The sequence below is a fragment of the Eriocheir sinensis genome, chromosome 15 (genome assembly GCF_024679095.1).
Source record: "Eriocheir sinensis breed Jianghai 21 chromosome 15, ASM2467909v1, whole genome shotgun sequence".
Classification (NCBI taxonomy): domain Eukaryota; kingdom Metazoa; phylum Arthropoda; class Malacostraca; order Decapoda; family Varunidae; genus Eriocheir; species Eriocheir sinensis.
Window position 1 is genome coordinate 506515 of NC_066523.1, and position 10795 is coordinate 517309.

At 51.1% G+C, this 10795-nt stretch overlaps 1 non-coding gene across 1 annotated transcript; it reads right to left on the reverse strand.

The window, feature by feature from the left end:
• Positions 1 to 4021: 4021 nt before the first annotated feature.
• Positions 4022 to 4093, reverse strand: Trnae-cuc (transfer RNA glutamic acid (anticodon CUC)). The gene has a single exon. It is a non-coding gene; the product is annotated as a tRNA-Glu (tRNA).
• Between the last annotated feature and the right edge of the window lie 6702 nt (positions 4094 to 10795).

Genomic DNA, 10795 nt, shown 5'->3' on the forward strand with positions numbered 1-10795 from the left:
CAAAACGGGGAAGGAAAAAATAAACAACGAGGGAACCAACACAACACCAAAAACACAGATAAGAAGAACACAACAACAAACAGAGCACGTCCATCCCCGAACACTCACTCACAGACACACACAAGTCAACATTCACAAACCCAAAGCAAAAAATCCCAACAAACGACCCTCTCAATACACACGCTGACGAGCTCGACCTCTTATGGACGGGTCTCATTGCGCAGGAACACGGAGTAAACGCGGGTAAAAGTCCATCAGCCACTGGGACGCCCAAATAACACGCGCCCCTTAAGGCCTGATGCGCTGGGTGGCAGGCATCGGCGGCTTCTCATCAGGACGTTAAGGCCGGGAGCGCAGCGGCGGCGGAACCCTCAAGAGACAGCAGCATTCCGCCAGGCTGCTCCGTGTCCTCCACTGATCTCGAGACAGGGACATGATTTTCGTTAATATACTCGCCAATGCTTCTCATTACCAGGGCCGAAGGTAAGGTGAGTGGGTGAAGGTGCGTGTGTGCGTATGTGTGTGTGCTTGTGCTGGGGGGTGAGTGGGGGGGGTGGGGTGAATGTGGGAGGATAAGATTGAGTGAGTGGGGGTGACTATGTGTGGGGAGAAAGGGGGATGTGTTTGGGAGGGTAATGAGTGTGATAGCATATGTGGGGGGTGGGGAGTACGGGGTGAGGGGGTGATACACGAAGTCAGCATTAGAGGAGTCCTAAATATAAGGTGTGTAGTGACCGAATGGCTAACACGCGTCATAAAGTAATGGTAATGTAAGCCCCTCTGTCACTGCACGCCTCATATTACCTCTACTTTACTCTATAGGTCTCACTCCTTCCCTTGCTATCTCTTCCGACACGTGAAATCGAGGCGCTGCACTAACTCTTAACTCACAGCCGATGCAGGACGCGATACAGCCAAGTAACACACTCGTCTGCCCTTATATTACGTCTGCTCTTATATCACAGGTGAACTGCAGACTATAGAGCGGCAGGGACATACGAAGACCTACACGAAATTAAATCAGAACGAAAGGCTGGATAAGGACAGGGTGAAGAACATGAACAAGAACAAGGAGAACAAAAGCACGAAGAAACATAAGAACAAGATGAACAAGAGGAGCAAGAATAAAAAGAAGAGGAATAGGAGGAGGAGGAGGAGGAGGAGGAGGAAGAGATGAACAGAAGAAAGTTGAGAGGTTAGAACAAAGTCAGGAGGTGGAACAAAAAGGTGTCTGAGGAGGAGGAGTCGATGAAGGAGGCGACGAAGTAGTGAAGGCTAAGAAGGAAGAGGAACTGGAAGGATGTGGAAGTGAACGAGAAGAAAGAGTGAGGGGATGTGATGAGGGAGACAGCAGGGAGAGGAAAGGACGTGAGGGTTTGCAGGGATGCTGGGCAGGAAAAAAGGGACAAGAAGGGATATTCAACGGGACAGCAGGAAGTGGATGACAGAAAACAGGATAAAAAACAACAAAAAATAGAGTAAACAGTGATGCAGACGTGGGCAGGAACACAGGACGAGATGAAGAGGTTCCGTTGCAAATTAAAGCTACGTATTAGGGTATGGACAACGGGCGGTGCGAGATACCCAGGTATTCAAAAGCATTTCCAATTACACATCTGAGCAAATTATATCCATTTCCTGAGGTAAAGACGACGTGTGGTGTATCAGGTATCCAGGTGGTAAAAAGATATTAGAAAAACACCTGCGCTATAAATTGAGTAGAGTTCCCTATTACGAAAAGACCAATTTGTAACTTCACCACTTCATTAGAAGATGGGGGAGAGTTTACTGGAGGGAAGAAAAAGAAAAAAAAGATTTGTATCCTCACCATTATATTAAAAGATAGGAGAGTTTACTGTAGAGGAAAGAAAAAAAGGACAATTTGTATCTTCCCCACTACATTTGATGATGGGCGGAGCGTTTAGTGGAAGGCAAGTTAGTTAGGTAAGGCGAGGCATGTTTTGTGAACGAGGCGAAGGCGTAGCCAAGAGTTTAACGAGGGTGTGTCTGCCTAGCCGGGAGGAGGAGGAGGAGGAGGAGAGTGTTTGTTTTCACCTCCGCGCCACCTGCTGTCCGAGGCACCTCCTGACAGGCGCTCGGTGGTCACGCTCCGCCTCCGCGCGTCTATCGGGCCATCGCGGCAGTTTTTCCTCGACGGCCGTCCATGAACGCCTCCAATACTGCCGTTGTTTTCCTTCATCCCGTCCTCTGCGCGGGTTTATCTCGGCCTCAAGGGTAAATACACAATAAAAATGAAATAAAACACACCGCAAAGAAGTTAATCAAAAACAGGTTTTAAAAATGCGAGGGGCTCCCAGCGGGGCGCGGGACTCACTTCACTTGTTTCGTGGGGCGGCCGAAGAGGAGGCGCGGCGCACGGCATCCTGCAATACATCATCACGCTGAGGAGGCGCGTCAGCTGCCGGTCGTGCGGGGCGAGGCGCGGGGCGAGGGACGGGGCGAAGCAAGCCTTTAAACAGGAGGATTGCCACGGAGGAAAGAAGCGAAAATTGGCTTGGCACTGCGCTGCGATGCAACAACGTTAACTTTACCTGTCATTCTTAATGTCTGATCGCCACAAACAGCAGCAGCCATTTAATCCACAGCGGGACAAAAGTCTTTCCCGACGTTATCCGTTTCTCTGTATCTGACGTTAGTTTTTTTTTTTATAACAAAGGAGGCAGCTCAAGGGCACACACACACACACACACAAAAAAAAAGTGTCCTCCTAAGGTGTTCTACAATTTCTGGCTTGCCACTCTATCACTCTGTCATGCAGTTTCATGTGTAATATTAACAACAAATAATAAACCCTTTTCTGATATTGCATAATGAACGAATCAATTGTTTTTCCTTACTCTACTCATTGTACCTCACTGAGTGGAGGGCAAATAGTTAAACAAATTCTTCCTGCCTCGTCCCCGCCTGCCTCACTGCCTGCCGCGGCCCCGAGCGTCCTGCGTCACCCCAGGAGCATCGCGTTGACACCAGAGTGGCAGCACCTGACTCGTGGCCGCCGCCCTGCCCCGTGTGTGTGTGTGTGTGTGAGCGCCCTCTCCCCCCCTCCGTGCGCTGATGGGCTGATCAACGAGATGATGCTCAACGCTCCAACATCTTTTACTTTTTCCACAAGAGCGTCGTGACTTTTCCAAACACATTACGAGGGTTGATGAGCTGGAGAAATAAGGAACAAACTCTGGCCGCGGGACGTCTACAGGAGGGAGGGGGTAGGAGGAGGGGGGGGGGCTGAGGTGAGTGTGTTCGTGTACCTCATGAAGCGGCGGCGGGAAATGTGTGAGCCGCCCCGCCAGCGACGAGGCACACAGACAGGTTGACGCGATGGTCCTGGGAAAAGATTTTACTAGCGAGAAAGAATGCAAACTTAGAATGAAAGAAAAAGGGCGAGTAGACGTGAGAGTAGGGGGAAGGAAGACAAAAAGGGAGAGGATTAAACAGTTCTGAAGGCAAAGGGCAAACACACTGGGGAGGAAATTTCACACCGGCAAGCCCTTCCCCTCATGTCGTCGTCCGTCATGAACGCCTTCGCCTACGGGATCCGCTGAGGCTCGTGAGTGGCCCGGGTGTCACACCTAAACACTCGTAACTTGATACACTACGAATAAAGACAACACGCGGGGAATAATCCCCGCGTCGCACACACACATTCGTTACCTGTGTCACCATCGTGCGATGCCTGTGTAAAAAGCTGGCACGACGACACATTGTCGTGTGTTGGTTCATTACCGAAAGTGGAGCCTCGCCAAGACATAAATATTTGAGGGAAAAAGGAAAACAAGCGGCACTGGCAGGGACGAAAGTGTTTTTCCACACGCGAGTGTCGGCCAACGTGGCGGGGACGCTGCCAAAACGTGGCGGCGGACGCCTGGCGGATGTCCGCGTGATGTAGACCAGGGGGGGCGTGGGGGGCGCCCGGCGAGCGGTGGGGCAGTGCTGGGAGCGAGTATTTCTAAAAGAACAACTTTCTGTGAAAGCATGAAAAGTGTTGACACGATAAAATTATTTCCCGTGCCGGGAATCGAACCCGGGCCTCGCGGGTGAGAGCCGCGTATCCTAGCCACTAGACCACACGGGACGTGATAGGAGGCGGAAATTAGGTAAATATAATTTGAATACCCACAGACTAAGATGGTTACCGGAATGGTATAGCGACTAAATGTATTTGATGATGTGTCGCCTGTTGTCCCTGTCTGCTGACGAGAGGGTAGCCTTGAGGCAGCCCCGGTCCCGCGCCTCCATACCTTGGGGCTCACGTCCCCCGCCCTGAAGGACTGTGTCTGTGGTGGCAGGCCTCCCCAGGTAAAGCAGAGGCAAGCACAGGGCGCACCACCATACTGTTATGATGAAATGATCTTTAGCCGTGCCCGCCCTTACCTAAGAGAACAGTGCATCTGAAGCGAGAATATATATAAAGCACTGGTCAGCACCCCACGTGCCCAGAAAAGTCATTTACGGTCAGGTGTTCATGAACCTAACCATTGCTTCTCCACTGAAAGTTACTTATGAGAACGATGCATTGTGCATCACAGTACACAGCAGTGCCCGGCACAAGCATTCTCCAACGTATAGTCATTTACACTCAAATGTTATGATGTTAACCTCTGCCGCTGAGCCATTTACTCGCTGCTCGCCCCTTGGAGCAGAAAACGACCGCAGCTCACACCGAAACGTTGGGTCTAGACTCTAGGCATTGCAGAGCACCAAGACGGGATGCTGTGCTGCTGTGCTGTGCCGTGCTGTACTTGAGGCAGTGAGGGAAGAACAGCACCGTTAAGAGGTGCTCTATGCTGTTTATTTACTGTGAAATTCAGTGTTGTGCTATGCTGTGTTGTGCTATGCAGCGAGGGAAATCACCGCCGCGGGTGAAGCCTCCGGGAGCAGCCTCGCCGAGAACATCGCTTAGCAAGCCTTCCTCGTTATTTAAAGCTTTTGTCTTGGAGGATTTTCACACGACTTACATATTCATGCACTATCTGCGTCATCGCGCGCGGGTGACGGAAATATTGGCGAGTATTTCCATAAGGGCCCGCGGGTCAGCCGGCTGCAGGGTTGCCAGGGTCAGGTTTTCCCACCCAGCTGGGCTATTTCTGATGAGGTAATGCGGCCACTATTTGGAAACCGCAAGCCGCGGGTTTAGAGATATCAATAGTTTGTGTCGCGGTGCATTTACACATTCACGTTTTCTGACATTAACATTTTAGTTCTCTGGATGATGCGTCACACGGGCATTTCAACTGTTTTGCAGGACTAAAGGTTGACGCTGTCTTCACATTGGGCTATTTCTGGCGTGTAATTCCGCGAGTGAGTCCAGCAATGGCGTGGCAACCCTGGGCAGCGCTCCGTGGTAATGGGCGGCCATCACAGGTGCCGGAGCGGGTGCGCCTCTCGCCTCCACTGCACTATCTCGCCACTATCGCCACAATCTCCCTGTACCAATTAGTCGAGCCAGTGACGACCCTAACTCACCCCCTCGAGACACCCGCCCCGTCAGCCCGCTTGTCTGTCAGTGGCTGGGCGGCGGGGCGGGGCGAGGCGGCCACCCGCTGCACCACTCTCGGCCCCAGTCGGCGGGCGGGCGGGGAAGCGTGCACAGATATTTCAACAGCCGAATAAAGGAGGGAAGAATGTACACACACACACACACACACACACACACACACACACACACACACACACACACTCTCTCTCTCTCTCTCTCTCTCTCTCTCTCTCTCTCTCTCTCTCTCTCTCTCTCTCTCTCTCTCTCTCACACACACACACACACACACACACACACACACACAGATTCCCTTTGTCTCTCTGATGACCTCTATTCTCTCTCTCTCTCTCTCTCTCTCTCTCTCTCTCTCTCTCTCTCTCTCTCTCTCTCTCTCTCTCTCTCTCTCTCTCTCTCTCTCTCTCTCTCTCACACACACACACACACACACACACACACACACAATACTTTCCGTGCTTTATTTAGATATTCATATTATGCTGCGGGTCTTTGTGTGTTCCGATTAGAGGTAAATCGTTGGGCATACCACTTGAGGAGGCGCTTTTTCCCTCCCTGCCTCCCTCCTCCCTTCCTCCTCCTTCTCTCCCTCCTCCCTTCTTTCCTCCAAACCCCCCAGCGAGAGGTGCACAGGGAGGACGGGAGGGAGGGAAGTGCAAGTCAGTGAGTGAGGGGCTGGTGGCTACACACACACACACACACACACACACACACACACACACACACACACACTATATGTGACCCCTGAGTCTCTCTCTCTCTCTCTCTCTCTCTCTCTCTCTCTCTCTCTCTCTCTCTCTCTCTCTCTCTCTCTCTCTCTCTCTCTCTCTCTCTCTCTCTCTCTCTCCTCCCCACCCCCCTCCCCCTCGCTAGGATGCCGAGCGCGCCTCCCAAAGGCCTCCCTCTCTCTGCTGGACCGGGCGAGTGGATTCCTAAAGTCAAACCACAAATTTAAATCCAGATAAATGAATGCAAATGATTCAGCCGGAGAGCCCCGCCGCGCGCCCTCGCCATAGTATGTCTTCGCTCAATTACTCGCTGAATTATTTATATTTCGCGTATTAATTAACTGTACTTATTAATAACTTCACCCTTCATTATGCATACGCGCGGGACGTGGGACTGTAGGGGCGCATAATTGTATTCGTAGTGTAACGGCCGGGTGATAAATCCTAACGCGCCCAATAACTCTCCGGGAAAAGAAAACGTATGTGGAGGCGGCAGGAAAAGTGACTCTGCATCATCCCGTGAACGAGCCGAGGAGCAAGACTCGTGGGACGGAGGATACGGCTGCAGGAGGCGTCACTTCGCTCCTTCACTCCTCTCCCCCGCCACCCCTGGGCCCGAAACTGATTCCTACCACCTCCTGCAACACGAAGCCACGTAATCCCCCAAAACTAGAAGAATACGAGGTAAATATATGTTATGGGCGGAGCATCGCGAATATTAAGCGAGGCAAATTCCCCCAAGGCACCCCGGTGGGCAGCTAACACAGGCTGTGATGTATAAGCAGCGCCCTGTGTTGTGATGTCTCTATCAGCATACAAAATAATCACCTCCTCCTCCCACACGTTTCACTATGCGTTCAAAATTGTACGGCCCCCGAAGGCCTGCGCGTCTCCCTTATGGCCGGGCGTCCTACAGGGGGCAGGGCGGGTCCCCTCCGCTTTGTTTGCGTCGCCTGAGTGAAGCGAGAGGCACGGGAGGGGGGAGCGCGGGGAGCCTCACCTTTCCCGGCCCAACAAATATTCTCTCGCGTTTAGCATGATTTTCAGTAACTTCTTAGCCAAGGTTCATTACGACGAAGTTTCTCCGCGGCAACACGGCTCTAAGGACGGGCACGGCTAGGGCGAGGGGACAAGGGATGGCAGTGGACGCTGAGACGTGCGCTGCCCCGCCCGACCCCGCCAATTGGCTGGCCGCGACGCTAAGGGATTCAAACACGGCCTGAAGTGATTGTTGCCCGGCCGCCCGCCGCCTCGGAGGTGTGGTCCCCGCTGAAATATCACCGCCCTAATGACTAAATCTGACCCCGACACCTGCTGCATCACGCCCGCTGTCCCTCTCGTGTCTCGGCCCCACGGAAAGGCTGGCGGCCAGGAGAATATATGACTTCCTTACGATGGAGGAGGCAAGCCAACTGCAAAACAATATTATGAAAAAATACCCGCAGTGTGGGCAGACGAAGACACCAAAAGAAAAAGATCAATATTGTTTCAAGATGTGTCTTGATGCTCCTCACCTTGAACTTGATAGTGACATACAAAAACTATGCCCAGATAGCTTTGTTTTGGCTCTATGAAAAAAATACCTCCGTGATAGGTTCCTCTTCACGAGCGAACATATAATATTACAACAGAAAGCGACTGATTTGTATCACTGTTTAAATGTCAAACTGAACACACGAATATGAATGTCTTGTAAGACCTCCTCGCTTACTTAACATATAATTCTCTGTTTTCGTTTGTCTTATGGATGACACGAATTTCAATAATATTTATGGATTTCTCGTTACTGCATTTTTAAACTTAAGAAAATCAACTTTACACATTCAAAACATATATCTCTTTCCTCCTCCTCCTCCTCCTCCTCCTCCTCCTCCTCCTCCTCATCCTCCTCTTACTCCTCCTCCTTTCCATTTTCCTCCTCGACTCTTAATTCCTCCTCCTCAATCTTCCCTTCATTTTCCTCCTCTACCTCCTGCTTCGCGATTTCCTCCTCCACCTTCTATAAACTCCTGCTTCAACTCCTGTTATTCCTTCGTCCACTTGTCTTCTTCCTCCTCCTCCTTTTCATGACCTTCCTCCTCTCCTCCTCTCAAGTGTAAGCAAGGCAGTTTCTATCCAACGCCTTGCTTCTATCCAGCCTCCTTTTCCGCCACGAGCACGCTTCCATCCATCACGCCTCGCCTGCTTGCCCCGCCTCGACCCAACCAACTCTGGCCCATGCAATCCCGCCTCGGCTAAATGGGCCTCGAGGCGATGAAAGGGGCAAGGCAAACGCAGCAAACGAGGCAGAGAGAGTTGAGAGTCCGGATTTCTAGGTGACCTGCCTCTTAATCGGCGTCCAGGCGATGGATAGGGCAGAGCAAACTAGGCAAGGGAGGCCGGCGAGTGGATCCAAACCAGGTCATCTTCAGATTGTCTAAACACATTGACCACAAGAACACGAAAAGAGCGAGGTGAAGAAAGAAAACGAAGCCAACGAGGCCAACGCCTGGGCCGAGAACGCGGCCCCAAAATACCTGCCCCGCCGCCCCGGCCTCATCCATCACGGCCGCTCCTCCAATAACTACACGTCCAGTGCTGCAAAGAAGTCGTTGAAAGCAATTTAAGAGCGGTAATCGCCTTTAATCAGCAGCTCTGTGCATGATCAAGGGAGAAAATTGCCATCATTATTATTCAGCGAGAGGGTGATAGCGGCCAGCACGAAGGCATTAATGACTCGGGGATCCATTAGCGATTATGATTACACTCTCATCCCACGCCTCCACGCCACGCCCGCCGCGGCTATGGGCTGCAGGTGCGGGGCGTGGCGGGGCGACTCCCTCACCCTGCTCATTACAGGCAGGGAACACCGCACCCATGCAGCCCTGGCACCGCTGCCACCACCACCACCACAGCAATCCATGAAACACCGAGTCCAGGCCTGGCACCGTTGCCACCACCACCACCACCACCACCATAGCAATCCATGAAACACCGAACCCAGGCCTGGCACCGTTGCCACCACCACCACCACAGCAGTCCACGAAACAAGGCACCCAAGCCTGGCACCGCTGTCACCACCACCTCAGCCAGGCACGACATGCCTGGTACCAGAATATATATATATATATATATATATATATATATATATATATATATATATATATATATATATATATATATATATATATATATATATATATATATATATATATATATATATATAATGATCATACAGCAGCATTTCCTTCCCAATTATTTGCTGGACTCATGAACACATTTATCAACATTAGCAGGACATTACGATAAGTCGCCCTCGGCCGGTCCGTCTGACCGCCCGCCCGCACCCACGGCGGACACTGAAAAGCTACTCATTCATTGGTATATATATATATATATATATATATATATATATATATATATATATATATATATATATATATATATATATATATATATATATCTACACAGGCCGGTCGTGGCGAGCATCTGTGCGTTACTTGATCGCCGCCTCGCCGCCCATTAAGTGTAATGTGTTTGGGCGGCGTGAGTCTCGCCGCCTATCAGATAGCCGCCGAGTGTTTGTTGTCTTAGTGAACACTACGCATAATGGCGCCTCAGATCAAATTATCTGTCTTATTTATATCCTGCTGGGGTGGGGCGAGGCGTGGGCAGCCTGCGGGGGTGCGTGGCACAACACGTGTTGCTACAGCAGGGATGGCACTGCCTCCTGGGGCACTCCTCGTCCCCGCCAACACACACAGACGTGTAGCCTTACTTCCTTGTTCCTTCCTTCACATCCTCCATCCAGCCCCGCCACGTGTATTCAGAACAACGTCCATGGTGCCGGGGGCGCCAGGTGAGGCACACTCTCTCCTCACCTCGTCCCTCTCTCCCTCCTTCCTGGGCAAAGACTCAAGTGAATAACGTCTTAATTTCGCCGCGGCGTCCAGCTGGCCGCGCCTCGCCCCGCCAGGTGGCCATCATCCTCAATAAAGCACTCCCACGAGAGCACTTGGCGGCGATAGTGTAAGTGGTGCTTCACTAAGGCAAGCAGCCTCACCTGTCGCGCTCCACAGCCACTACAAAGCATCTTCTACTCAGCGCCCGACTCGTGGCATTCTAGGCGGTAACCGCCGCCGCTGCAATCTTCCGTCTCGTCAAAACTCAGGTGTTATATGACGTACAAGATATTTTCGAGGCCAGGAAAAAATATTAAGGAATTGCAAACTGTTGGCGTTCCTCTACATGGGTATTGTTTCTTTTTATCATTTTTCATACTTGAAAATTCTTTTAAACATAATTACTTTACAAGCTATTATTGTACTTTTATTTTTTTCTGTTTTAGAAAAAAAAAAATTTAAGTCAGTGTTCTTTTTGTATTTGGGCTTATGAACGAGAGATCGACGAACCGCTGGGTTTACTTGTCGTTCAGTCCCGGACTATCTTCTTCAACGCTGCAGCACCTCGCCAGAGTTAGTAATACACATCCACAGTCCCTTCAACGTTTTCCTCCTCATGGCTGTGGGCAGCGCGGGTCATCTCCACCAGACACTATCTCCTCGCCCACTCCTAT